The sequence below is a fragment of the Cupressus sempervirens genome, chromosome 6, assembly GCF_028749045.1.
Source record: "Cupressus sempervirens isolate cs-2001-9-10 chromosome 6, ASM2874904v1, whole genome shotgun sequence".
NCBI lineage: Eukaryota > Viridiplantae > Streptophyta > Pinopsida > Cupressales > Cupressaceae > Cupressus > Cupressus sempervirens.
In genome coordinates, this window is record NC_143123.1 from 323,971,997 (window position 1) to 323,987,265 (window position 15,269).

At 31.9% G+C, this 15,269-nt stretch overlaps 1 pseudogene; it reads right to left on the reverse strand.

Moving 5' to 3' along the window:
• Positions 1 to 6,939: 6,939 nt before the first annotated feature.
• LOC149552482 (uncharacterized) overlaps positions 6,940 to 15,269 on the reverse strand; it is a 98,219-nt pseudogene continuing 89,889 nt past the window's right edge.

Here is a 15,269-nt window from a genome sequence, read left to right on the forward strand (position 1 = left end):
TTGAGGCCATTCCTATTTATGATTGGTGAAAAGGATAAGTTAATAAGAGAAACTACAACAACAATTAATCAAATGATGTCGGAGTCACAAGAAACATCTCCTCTAGCTCCTAGAATTGTGGAAGTGTTAGTAAGTGCTAACACCATGCAGATTGATCGAACCAAAGTTACCATTAACATTGATGATACTAATCCATTTAGTGGTTTCAAACCAAATGAACTAGACACCAAAGATATTGAGGATAAGTTGAGATAGATTGAGGAAGAAAAGAGACTATTGGAAGAAGAAAAGAAGAAAATAGAGGAAGCCAAGCATAAATTGTTTGAGGAAGATAAGAAAAGAAAGGAAGAAGAAGAAAAGAGAAGAATTATAGAAGAAGAGAGGAAAAGGAAAAATGAGGAAGAAGAGAAGAAAAGATTGGAAGAAAAGAAAGAGAGGAAAAGGAAAATAAAGAATAAGAAGAGAGAAAAGGAAAAGAAGCAGTGAAGAAATAGAGTGAGGATGAGACTAAACCATCTAGTTCATCTACTCTTATCTCTCTTGCCTATTTAGCTACTGATGATGATGATCAAATAGATCTAATTTCATCCTTATTTAAACTTATACAGAAGAATAAAATAGTGAAAAGCTTACAGAGGACATTAATCACTAGTAAATTTGGACTCAATTTTTGACAAATGTTGGTTGAAATTTTGACCAAGCAGTTCATGGTAATTTTTCTCATTAAAATTTCAGCCAACCTACATGTTGGTCAAAATTTTGACCAATACATTCATTGAAATTTTTTAATTTTTTCTAGCTCTGATTTGTCATTGTTGGTCAAAATTTCCACCAATGTTTGGTCAATTTTTTTTTAGAGTTGTTGGAAATTTTGACCAATTCTTGGTAGAAAACTCTCAAGAATTGGTTGAAATTTCCACCAATGTTTGGTCAATTGTTTTCAATAATTGGTGGAAATTTTGACCAATTCTTGGTAGAAAACTATCAAGAATTGGTTGAAATTTCCACCGATGTTTGGTCAATATTTTTAATGTTGTATCAAGCAATTGTTTCTTATCCAAGCCATTTAATTTGCAACCTTTTAAAACTCTGCAAAGATAAAGTTGGAGCAAGAAAAAAATTCTTCTCCAAGGTGTCCTCTGATTGTAAAGTGTCCATTTCACTATCTGTTCAACAAACAAGACATATCTAGTTCAATAGATAATGGAATGGATGCTTTACAATCAGAGGACACCTTTGAGAAGAAAAATTCTTCTACTCCAACTTTATCTTTGTAGAGATTTAAAAGGTTGCAAATTAAATGGCTTGGATAAGAAACAATTTCTTGATATAGCATGGAACAAATGGACATTTATGCATAGGGCAAAATCAATTATGTGAGCGATGCAGATGTAGCTGAATTAATTCAAGGGCTAGCTTGCTATAGTAAGATATGACATCTTATAAGAGATCAAGATCAAATTACCCTCACTATAATTCAGGGACCCATAAGCACACATACATGCAAAAAGTCTTTGCTAAATGGGCATGGAACCCATGAAAGTAACTAATAACCTATCTTCTATGAGATTTATGCAATGGGTAGAATGGATTGTTCTTGCAAGAGTAAACTAGATTCAAATCAATATAAATTTTGAAGAGGAGTTTTACTAGCTATATACAAAAGTTTTTGTCACCTCTACAAGTCAAAAAGTAGACTATTATGTGTTAAAGGCATGTTTAAAAATGAGAAGAGATAATGCTTGAATGAGATGCATAGTCAAATTTCTCTTGGCACTATTAGACAACCCATATATGCAACAAGGTTGAATTGCATGAATGTGGCTTCTTGTGAATAAAATTCAAGTTTAAATAATAAAAATATGTGTCAGTCTTATGTGGCTTGGGTCATATGGCATATAAGTCAACTTAATAGAAAAAACCAAGCTTTACTAAGAAAAAAAGGTTAAAATGAGAAAATTGTGAATATGTTTGCGAGTGGATAGAATTTAAGCAATCCAAAGAAGTTGAAATTGAAAATTTACTCTCTAAATGTTCTCATGAAGATTTTTATCACCTCTTTGAAGCAAAGCATTTCCATCTGTTTCTCTAATTCCATTAATAGTCACCTCTAACTGACCTGGTCCTACAAGTGTGCCTTGTAACTGACATCATGAGAACTTATAAACTTAACACTCAATACCAAAAATTTATAGATAATGAAAGTAGTGAGAAGGATAGAAAAGGAATATTATAGCCAAGGTATTGGCAGTTGCAAGACCAAGATCATTGTGGTAATGAATTGAAATAATGGCATTCTTAATTCTTGGAGTATTGGCTTTGATGTCTACAATTAATTTGTAGCATTCGAAAGGAAATAAATACCCCATAGTATCCTCAATGCCAACAGTGGTGGCTCCTGCCTTGATCACCTCTCCCAATATCTTGTACAAAAAATTTGGATCAATCCTACTAGTAGTTAAGTTCATCAATTTCTGTGACTTGATACCTCCACACTTTAAGAAACCCAATAGGCTACATACAAAAACTTGAGCGAGCCTCAACTGAAAAGTAATATGTGTTTAAGGGACTCCACTAAAAGTAATTGACATGTGGCACTAAATGAAGAGAAATGGGCAAATAGATTAGATTAATAGGTGAACACCAATAATTTCAGTTTGGCTACACCCACATGGTGGTTTGAATTTCTTAAGATGCTCTAATATAATCTAGGTACAAATATTTTGTACTATATTTGTGAAAATTCATATATGCATCCTAGGCAATGCATTGTTTAAGGATGAAGGAGATTTTTATTTCATGTTGTTCTTGTTAAATAGACACTGAACAACATGAATGAAAGCTTGTATATCTCTTCTAACAGTCCTATAGAAAGCCTCTACCCTGATGAGTAGTTTGATTCTTATGACTTCAAGTCCTTTAGAGTCCTGATGATTACAATAAAATAAATTGCATGAAAAGTGCTACACTCCCTCTTCAGAAATCCTCAAAGATTAGAAGTCTTCCAGTGAAAAATACTTCCCTAATGATGCAATTGATCTACATAGGTGTGGGTTATGAGTTTGGTACTACTTATGCTTTAGGCTACCTATTAATATGAATAGTAATATTACACACTCCGAAGCATGTAATCTTAGAAGATCATCTTGAAAGAAAAAATCTCCCAACAAGTGAGCTGAAATAAATAACAATGGCTAGAACCATCCAAGTGATTTTATTCTCATCTATGAACAAAACCACTCACTGTGGGAAACCTACTATTTTTTAGTCTACAATCCTCCAATGTTGAACCTTTAAAAATCCAACTCTCCCAAGCATCAAAATTATGACTCACAAAGGTAAGCTCCATTTTCCTATTTACCTATAATAAAAGCACAACCAAAGTTAAGAAAATTTTACATATTTTCATTAGACATTAAATTCAGAGATATTTTTCTGAGCAAACATAATCTAATTATTAGGACTGAAAATATCTTTAGAATACAACCTGTTACAATGCAACATAGATAAAACAACATGCAAAATATATAGTGATATACCTATTGACTCTAATCTCTAATACTATAGGGTGTTCAAAAAAGGAAGAAGAGGTATAAAAATTCTAGGCTAAAGTGTGGTACCAAGATTAAATTAAGGACAACACAAAGTTCCAAAAAAGTTTGTCTGATAATATGATATATTGATCAATTTCTCAATATTGAGTCCTTAATGCATAGTACTAGCAGCAACATAATATAATAACCAAAACCAACAAAAGGTTGTATGAAAAAAAAACCCAAGAGAGAAGATAACAAAAATAATGGAGAGGACACATTGGGTATTATTGATGACTACAAGTCACATCTTGGGTGATTACACTACCAAATGAAAGCACCTAAATTCTATCAATCCTGAGGCCTTTTGCCCGATCACCTACCAATTTCTTTGCATAAGATATCTTGCATAGTTGCACTAATCAAAAGTAATTTTTTTACAGGAAAGTTAAAAACCATGTAAAGAATAAAAATACCTATCATAAGGTGGATGGTCCATAGATACTTTCCATAGTGGAGTTGTTGTACAAAAAAAATCAAAAAATGCATACTAGAAGATCAAATATATTGTACACGACACATCAAACAATCCACAATGTACATAGCCTATTAATCATCAATTATATTTAATAGAGAAGTTTCCCAAATATAAAATCAGATTGTCATTTTGATGTCAGTACTATGCTGATAATAATGGCAAGAAGTTGCATGCTATAATGTTAGTTGTAATCATACTATTCAAGGAACATAAGATTTCTTAAATTATAATACTAATAAGTGATTAATATAGCACTCAATATGTAGCAAGCTAGAAATTGGAATGTATAGTTGCATGTGACATATAAGAGTCATCCAAATAGATAAAGAAAGGCTCCACATTGTAAACTAGATAAGCTAGAATAGAAAATCAAATAATTCATAATGCCACATTACACAAAACATGGCCAAAGTTTGAGTATCACTTGAAAAACAATTATACCTACAATAATTTTCCTCCACCTGCTAAGGAATGTAGACCAACATGGTCCTACACAAGATCAACCAAGGGATGACTTTTTTAGAGAAAATTAGTACATTATAAATATGTACATGTTGTAATTGGTTACTAATTTGAAGAATTAAACTTGGGAAAATTTGAAGTTCTATTGGAAAATTTACTATAGAAAACAATAAGAAATTGGGCAGCAGGATCTCTCTTAGTCACATTGGACATGGTGTCTAGATACCAACCACCACCTAGACCTCTTTGTCTAGATACATGGTATCCTAGTCGACCTTTTTCATGTAATGATATAACAAGTCCATCTTTCAAGAGGTCACTTGTTGGAGAGTAAGGGACCTTACTGATCATAGTCTACTTCTTAGATGCTGTGCACACTATTGACATACAACCACCACCACATATATGCCCTTTATCCTTAGGTGAAGAAAACTATGAACTAGAACTAAGCACTTGATCTCTTCCACTAATGCTAGCACCCTTGGAACTTCATTTAAGTTATTTGATTACAAAATGCTTGTATGATGACATTTTACAAGTCTGAGGATTAACAACTTCCCCTATTTGCACAATCAAAATAACTAATGCATTACTAATCAAAATTAATTCAAAAGAATACAATCAGTGGTACTTTATTGCAATGCATTTTAATAAAGAAAAATCACTATAACAATCATTTATGATGCATGGCGATTTTGTAGTTTTTGAGAAAAAAATCCCAAAAGAATGAAAAATAAAGAACATTGGATTCCTTGTGATTTTTTCTAACCAAATTCAAAATAAAATTATAGAAGTTCTACTCATTTTTAAGAGGCATAAAAAGGTAGTTGTGTACTTCAATGTAGAAATAGAAATGTTTTGGTAGTGCTTCCAGCAACATGCACAAAAAGGGTAACAGAGCTTGGGCAATGCTTCAAGCAGCATGCACAAACAGTAAGAGAGTACAACAGACAAGAAGCACTTGGACAAAGGGGGTTGATGGAATGAGGCTACATGCATAGAGACCAACTTATATCCAAAAACTATGAAAGGGGTTAAAAAAGAGTGTATCCTAAAACCACAAATGTTCCAATTGTTGGCCAACACACACACTTGTTGTATAGTTATGGATATTGTGATCATTTATGAACTTGAACAACTAACACCACGTTAGAAATAGTGATGTGCAAAAGGAGTACAAAATAGAGGGAAATGGCCATGAAATATGCATGATTTAAATAGCTACATTAAATATCCCTTTACTTCATAAATCACTTCAACTCAATCATTATGTTGTACAAACAACCTCATCATATGTTACTTGAACAAACCTATCATGTACAACATGAGCGACAAATCCACAAAATTAAATCTTAAAATGTTACAATAGTACAAACCTCATGGAACACACGTGGGATGAATATACATAATCAAGTATTAACCCTTTCCAACATTCCAACTTTATGATAATAATTTACTAGTCAAATTCCAACAAATTGGAATACAATGACTACAAGTATTCTTGCGTATCTATTATAGGCAACCATGGTTTGGAAGCAAATTAAGAGTATTAGTCTTGTAGCCAGGAAAATGAGCTCAATAAACACTTTTGAGATGGTCATCCCCTGATGATCATGGATAAATCATTTTTAGGTTCTCTTACTTGTTTTAGAATATACTAACTATATTTCATATTGATCAACTCTAGAAAGAAATTGATTTGAAAATAATTATTTTCTATGACACTGTATTAATAATATAAGAAAGGACACATGAGAGTGTCTTGTTTTCAAATTTGAACCTAAAACACATAAGGTAATAAAAATTGTAAGAAGGAACAAAACCAAATAAATGTAATCTCATGAGGGTACAACCCTCTATGCTAGATTCTATTAGGCTACAATATGACCAATTAGCTTATAGGTTGATTCTAGAAAGTTATTTACTATTTAAAGCATAAGCCGAACCTACCCAATATATACCTACATCACTTCCGGTGTATTCATAACTTTTCCAAGTGACAGTATCAATGCTCCATATACTCTCATTAGCTACAATTACAATCAACAGATGGAATAAATAGCTACAAAAGAAAATATATTAGAAGCACCATGCCTTGGTTGCCAATGTTAGCAATGCAGTGGTGAAGACTCGATATCAAAACTAATACCACCACATTGCCTTGGTCTCTGGTTCCAATGAAGATAAATATGAAACCATCAACCTATAGGAGAAATTTAATAGTTGAAATTAACTTAAAATCATAGAGTAATACATTCTTGGGCCTACTATAAGTGTGAACTTATGCATGCTTGATAGGCACAAACATTTACATATCTGAAGATACTTGTGCAAATTACCAAAAAGGCCAAGGAAGAAAATAAAATATCAAACTAGTACACACACCATATTGGTTTTTAGATGGACCTATAGGTGCTTCAAGGATTTCAAGCATTCTTCATGTTCTGGTTCTAGCTTAAGAGGCATGTAGTGTCCATGTAGGTCTTCAACAACATATTCCTAAAAATAAAAATAGAATACAATGCAAAAGCAAATAAATAAAAGATAAATAGAAACCAGAAATAATAAAGATGAATGTAGATAATTATTTTTCTTGTAGATCTCAAAGTCCAAAATGAGTTTAAAAAATCACCTTTGCGAGTTCCCTCTTTGTCAGTATGTGATAATGTCTTTGCCATATCCTTTGAATTGCCATTGTTGCTGCTAGCAACCCATAGGCAATGCCAAGGATCGCAAAAATAATTACAAAAACAAGAAAGAGTGCACCACAAGCTTCCATGGATGCTGGAAAAGAATTCCAAAATACCCCATCCATAACAACAATTGCGGCATCCTGCCATACATGGATCATTGTTGTTGACTAATGAACAGTGCACTATCAGACCTCCAAAATCTAGAATTATGAAAAAAAAAAAAACTCCTGCATTTCAAATTGAGTTGGATTATTGAAATTATGTGCAAGAAAAGATACAATTTTCAAAAAAAAAATGTAATTATGAGTTTATGATCTGCAACAATCAATAACAAATAACATAGAAGTAGACAACCTATTTGAGAAATTGAATAAAAATATAAGAAACAAACCAAAACAATAGTAGAATGGTATAGGATGCTTGGACAATAGTTGATCCCATCCATCATTGAATGAATTTATGAACTCCAAATTTGTGTCCATCAGGTATGCAATACTGCCCATAAGGGAGAATGATTTGGGTTCACTTTTTACACATTAGGTAGTGAGAAATTTAAACAAAATGCAAGGAAATGGTGACACCACCAATGGGGCCAACTTGTATTGTTAATTTTTTAATTAATTTACATGACCAACTAAAAGTAATAGCCATTTTCCTTATTAAAAAAAAATCTTATTTGAAAGGCAAAAAACTGTAACCAGAATCACTGTATAGTTAAAAAGGGTGGTAAATGAAAAGAGCTACATTTTCAATAAGATCAACAATAATGTCTTAAGGCCTACCATTCCCATTCTACTTTAGAAAATGTGAGTAATGAAATTTTATTACTCACAAAGATTCTCCAACTCAGAATGAATAATTCTGCATTTTTGTTCTATTCTCAATGGCTAAATGGGTTAAAAAATAATCGAATCTTAAAATGAAAAATTTGCTATGCTATTCATTTTAAAAATTTGAGTGAGCAATAACTACTCATAGGGTGGCTGCAAACTCAGTGGTTACCACGAGAAGAAATTATTTATTTAATAAAATTATTGTATCTACTCATTGAAGAATCAATATCTTCTAGTATTTGTTCTTTAAGATGTACTATGATGAACATAGAGATGACATAGGAAATGCATTGATTCTAAATGTTATCTCAAGGGATAATGAAAACAAGTTGATATGTCTCTGTTTGTTTCCACTAATGAAGAATAGATTTATTTTGTGGTGTGTACTAATTACACATGCAAGTCTTATTTAATTGACTTGAATGTTTATGTAATGATATATGTTAAGAAGAGTACCAGTGCTGTTGAATTACCCTATGGATGCAGGTAGAGGTTTGGGTAAGCCAAGACATGGATAGAGGGGGTATAAAGTGTGGATTGTAGATTACATGTTGACATCATCTACTCCAACTCCCAAGTGATGGTAGCTACAAATTCTTCTACTTCACATCCTTAGGGTTGCTGATTGAGATAAGCTTGGAAAATCCTCTATGAATGACATTGTGTTGTGTTGATAGTCATTTAAAATCCATTGCATTGTGTTTAAATGTTGGATGTATCACCTTAATAATAGTTTAGGCATGTGTTGGCCTGTTGGATATATTTAATTTTTTAAGCATAGGCCTAGTTTAAGGAATTGTTAAGAGGTATATCTAATTAAATTTTAAAATAATTGACTTCCTAGTTAAAGTCATCAGCATCATTCGGATGGCAATGTTCTAAAATTATAGAAAACATAGATTTGCAAACAAACAATGATGGGAAAGGAAAACCCAATTGCAATTTAACCCATAGTTGACTAAGAGTAAAGACTAGTTAAGGTAATAGAGATTTAATTTTACAAAGGGTAAAGAGCTTTTAAAAAAATTTAGCCACCACCATGGATTGTAGCTATGGTTTAGTTTAATGGTATATTGTAATTTGACACATTAATCATCAAAATCACTAACGTTCAGACCTGGATGCATGACATTATGACAATTTAATAAAATATGCAGTCTAGGATTCAACTAGAAAACATAATCTAGATGACTCAATTTCAGACCTTAGATGATCATAAGCAATTTAGTGTCCTCTTCAAATGATTCATAAGAGTAATTTGCCAATTTAAAGGGGAAAAGAATTATTTAAATGATCCAACTACCTAACCTTGTATTAAATCTTTTAGATACATGCATCTATGTACAAAAAGAAAAGAATAAAATGAGGATACATATTGATCAATCTAAGATCACATTGGGATAATAGATTATAATGCATCACAAAGGAGCTTAATGTTAGAGTTTGAGGAATAACTATACTGAATATCTGAATTATGAAGATCAATCAACCCTCATAAGAACATTTTGGAAATTTTTTTAAGAAAGAATCAAAATAAGCATACCTTTAGATAGCTTATTTTGCAAATTAGAGGTTTCTCTCTAGAGATTCTCTTGCAGATTTCAATGGAACTCTTATTCTACAATTTTCAATGTGTGAATGCAGAGGGATTGGTAAGTTACAAATTGAGTTTGATAGTTGGGGGTGTGGGGGGCAGATTCAGCTATTCCAACCTAGTTCTTTTCTACCCCTATTATTCTTTTCCCTAGGCCTCCATGCAAGGAGCCCAAGTGTAAGGATGAAGAAGTAGGAAGCGATGATATCCTAAATTGATTTTGATGGAAAATGTTAAGATGAGTGATGACAGTTTTTAGGGTTAGAAGAATGTAATGCTACAAATTCAAAGTAATAATTCTATAAATCATTTGGAAATGCTTGGAAGAAAAGATAAAATTAAATCAAAGGATGTATGATATGGATGATCAAAAAAGTCATCTTGAATTTCTCACATTGAATGTTAATGATTACCAGTGAATTGAAAGAAATAAAAGGAAAAATGTTGAATTGGTTACAATAGGAGCTCCACAAGATAGGATTGTGGAAGTAGTGGTGTGTAGATTAAAAATGACTCTAGGCCTAATGCTTATACTAATTCTATAGGAATAATGAAATAGAAAAATGAATGATGAAATTGTTGTTGTAAGTAAAGACCCTGTGATCACTATTAATAATGACTATGCATGATGTGTGTAAGAACACTTAGTTACTAGTAGTTGTGCAATGAGTTCGACTTGTTGAAGTAATGATGAGAGCTATGCTATAGGAATTTATTTCAAAACTAGGAGATGCACTATCAAAGCTACCAAAGTTTTGTAGATTACAAAATGCTGAACCATTTCTAAAGAATTTAGAAGTGTGTCTTCTAAACAAAAATGAATTTGAGAGAGTAAGATTATTATATGACAATTTTTCTATAACCCGAATTCTTGAGAAGTTGTAATGCTCCTACAGTTGTTAGGTTGAGGACCACAAATGTCTTGCATGTAGGGGAAATGTAATTTGGGGTAGAGGAAAGTAGTTGTGGTAGAGGACTGGACTAGAATAATAATCACATTATTCATAATTTATAATCTGTATATGCTAATTTAAATTTGGAGAAAAGGGTTTTCATATTTATCACTTTTCCAAATGTAAATGAAAGTAAAAGGCTATTATGGTTGACATTTTAGATTGCATGGGCAACTAAATTTGGAAATTTCAATAATGCTACATTTTTTGTTGATAACCTATTTGTAAATAAAATTGAAATATGTTTTTGAAATTCTTGATTATGTGAATTTGAGGATTTTACACTATAAGTGCAACCAAATTGTTATATGAAATCTAATGAAACAAAGGCTTAAACTAGTATCTAATTGTAGAATCAAATGTGCAATGAAGTTGCTTGCTAATAAGGCCAATGGCTCTTTGAAAAGTTAACTATTGATGGTTTGATCTTGATTAGTTGGATTGTGGTCCACTTCATATTGGTTAAGAGTTCAATAGCACAATTTATGCATGTGAGTTCCTAAAATAGTTTGGGCTACCATGTTTTTGGTTATAAGGTAGATCTATTAGCCTTTAGGTGATACTATTGCTATAATTAGAAATGTCATTCCCTAACACAAAATATACAAATGATAGCTCCCAAAACATTTTGGAGTGTCATGTTTTTGGTTGCAAGATGGAACTTAGATAATCTAGCTATAAGTGGAAATGCCATTCCATGACATAAAATCTATGCCTGAGATCTACCAAAATATTTTGGAGTACCATGTTTCTAGGTGAAAAATTGAAACATTAGGTAATTCTCTTGCTATGATTGTAAATGTCATTCCATAACACAATTTATGCTCTATAGCTCCCAAATCAATTTGGATTATCATGTTTTTAGTTACAAGACAAAATTGTTAGGCGATATGCTAACTGCATTAAAAAATATCATTCCATAGTACAATATATGTTGGATTCATACATGAATTTCAAATAAAACCTAAAATGAGGGTTTACTTTAGAAACAAAAAATACTATAAAGTCTACATTTTTCTTAATCCAGAGAGCTTTGCACATTGTAGATAAATAAAATGAAAGATGTGGACTGAAAGCAAATGCAAGGGCATATTCAAAATGTCATTTGACATAATATCCATGATTTGGCTACCATAGGAATATGAAGGAATTTAATATATTTGAAAAATGATATTAATAAGCACTATTAAAAATCATAAAGAAAATTTAACAAGAATAATAATGAACCAATCCTTAGTGCAACAATCCATATGCTTGGGCTCCCAAAATATGGCCGCCTCCAAGATTTAGGCAAAGATGCACAAGCGGTGTCGAGCTAGGGACAAGAAGTCTCGCTACCTACTAATTGAATCGATGTCTGACTCCTTCCTTGATCAATCTTCTCATTGATAGCAAGCGCCAATTAGGGATTGGAATAGTTTGTCGAGCAAGAAAGGAGGAATGAGAGGTAGGGGAAACTCTTTCTTAAACTGCTACATGGGATTTGAAATCTTCATATCTTTTCCTCACAAGCAAGTGGGATGGTCGATGAGAAAAGCTACCAAAATGAGAAAAGCCCACTTGATGTGAATGAATCCCAATTTTGCTATTGCCTATGCTCAAACCTACAAATGAATGAATTTTTTTCTATTTTACCTGTGCACGAATGAAACATCTTCTTTTTTCTAACATTGAGTTGGCCAAAATTTAACTTGGAAAAACATAGGTTGGTCAAAATTTCAACCAAATTAGGTATAGAATGTTTATTTTTGACCAATGTGGGAATTCAAACCAAAAAAGAAGAAGGAATCATAGCTTTGGTAAAAAATTTTGGTAGAAAAACAAGTGCAAATGTACTGATGAATGGAAGTGATAGACATATTGCATAGTACATTAGTAGTTTAGCACACAAAACTAGATCCTAAACAAAGAGCATAGGTAGTTCTAAAATCTTTTGATGAAGACTTTACAAATTTTTTGAATGTTGCTGAGGAAAAGGCACAAATTTCTCGTGATGCTAACTTGTTTAGCACCATCTATCAGATTATCAAGAATGATCTAGTTAATCTTGATATTTGTATAAAAGAACTTCGAAAATGCTAGCAGGAAGGGAAAACTCTGTATGTTAAGTGTACCTTATCATACAAGCTAACTAAAGACATTGATAGTCAGATAGAGTTAAAGATGAGTGAGCTAGAGGCTTTGTCTAGCCAGATCTAGCATCCATCTTGTAAGGTAGATGATTTTGAAAGTCAAGTTTCAGATATTTACAATGACATCAAGAAACTAGAACTTTGAAAAGAATAGATTTTGATGAGAAAATCTAATTTCAAAGAATCCATTGCTCTAAAATTATCTTCTATTAAGAAATAGCTAGAGGAATGTGTCAAGGCCAAGGACACATATTCCAACTTTTTATATTCAGATATCAATGTAGTTGAGATTCCATCATATGCTTTATGTGCAATTCTCACATTAGCTGAGTTTACCAAGTAAACATGGACCAAAGATATGGATAATTTGAAGACTATTATTGATGATTGTATGAAGATCATAAAAACATAAGGACAATAGTTTTCAACAGTAGCTTGACATTTTAACCTTTATCATTGATGTCAAAGGGGGAGAGATACATGTGAAAATTGTATAGATGTCAAAATGAGAGATTTTTGGGAGAGATATAATTGGGATTAGTAGTTAGAAAGAAGAAAATATTGTAAAGTATATTGTAAGGGGGAGCATATGTAAAGTTGAACAAGTTGTAATAGATGTAATGTTTATTTTGTTAGTTAAGTTTTTGTCACTTAGCCAATTTTCCCTATTTTGTTGCCATCAATGCCAAAGGGGGAGATTTTTGAAAATTGGCTCATAGTGATATGTAATTTTTGTCATTTATGGCAACATATGATGTACATGTTCACTAAAAACCTCAGAAATAAAGATAGTTAGTGTTTGGTAATCATAAAATTGTCTAAGTATAGAATTTGGTTTATAGCAGTGTATTATTTTGTTTATAACATGTTGCTAACATCATATTATGACTAGAAAAGTTACATGGAGATAGTATATATGTTGATGACAATGTGTATATCCTTGGAAGTTTGTATGGGCTTTACGAAATAGAAATAATCATGTTTTGATGAAGCAAGACGACAAAATTGAAGGAAATAATTATTTTCTTTACAAAACAATTACTTGTCCAATTAGGGCCAACATTATAGATGTTTACTCTAAGTTGAAAAAGTGAATTGTGGTCTTAGCTGACCCAACATTAATTTGTGTAAAGGCATGGTATTTATGCAAAGGACTTCTTGTGATAAGAAGTGTGTTATTTTGTAAGATTGTGAAGTGAGCGAACTTTTGTAAAAGTGATATATGCAAATTTTTATATGAGCTATTTGGTGATCCGAGATTGAGTTGAAGATTAGAGATTAGTCAAGGAAGGAAAAATAATAATTACTTGTTTGAGCAGTGAGCTCTTCTTGTAGTTGAAATTGCATGTTTGAGTAGTGGGCTCTTCTTGCATACTTTATACCACAACTCCTAATAGGATTGAAATCTCCTAACATGGATTTAAAGCCTCCTAATAGGGACTACTTATACTGAGTTTTCTCATTGACTCCTAATAGGGTCCATCCTCTAAAAAAGAACTTATATATTAGTATATTATCTAGTGGGTATCATCCCCACTAGGGTTTTCCCTAGTTAACAAAATATGGTGTTTTGAGTTATCTTTGTGCATTGTTATTGTGTCAGAGAAGAGAAGAAGAAAGAAAATCAATTTTTTGAATACATTAAGAGCATATTTATTGATTCTCTAAGTATTGAGGTTGATAGTACTCAACCTATTTTTGATTAGTTATCATAAATTGTTCACAAATTCAATGAAGACTTGAATGGACATGAGAAGCTGCTATAGAGAGTTGAAAGAAAATTTGAGAATAGAGTGTTAAAACAAGTTGCACAAAGAATTACAATAGATCAAGTAGAGTTAGCTACTATTCTTGGTTCATTAGAAACATTTGTCAATAATGTTGTATCATTATTTTTCAACTAATACATCTATCTTTACAAAGTATATCAAGGAGAAATTATCCAAAATAGATGAATACACGAAGGAAAGTGCACACTAGTTGTCACTTGATCCAAGCCATAATTCTATGCATTACACAAAGATCAAATATCTAACAAACTTGTAGGAATAATTATTGAAGGAAGAAGCCAGGATCAAGGCCACACTTATAGAAATCTAGGGCATGATTCTTCCAAACATGGATGTATTGCACATGTAAAGAGATTTATCCATGACGACAACTTCTCCATAGCTGATCACATGATGTAATTATCAGTTGAAGTTTAGATTGCATTGCATGCAAGGAAGGTACTATAGGAAAATCGGGACAAGACAATGCTACTTATTCTAAAAGTACATTATGAATTCTTGTCACATTTTGGTATTATCATATAAAAGTTATACACCTTTGGAATTTATGTCAAAAAAGGGGAGAAATGAATATTATATAAATAAGCATGGGGGAGAAGTAATATGTAAAGAAAGAGAAATATACTATACTCCATTTATATATATAAGGGAGATATATGTATGGGGGAGTAGTATAGTATACTATGGATAAGAAAAAATTCCCTTTACAAAAGAAAATTTGAAAAATAAAAAAAATAGAGT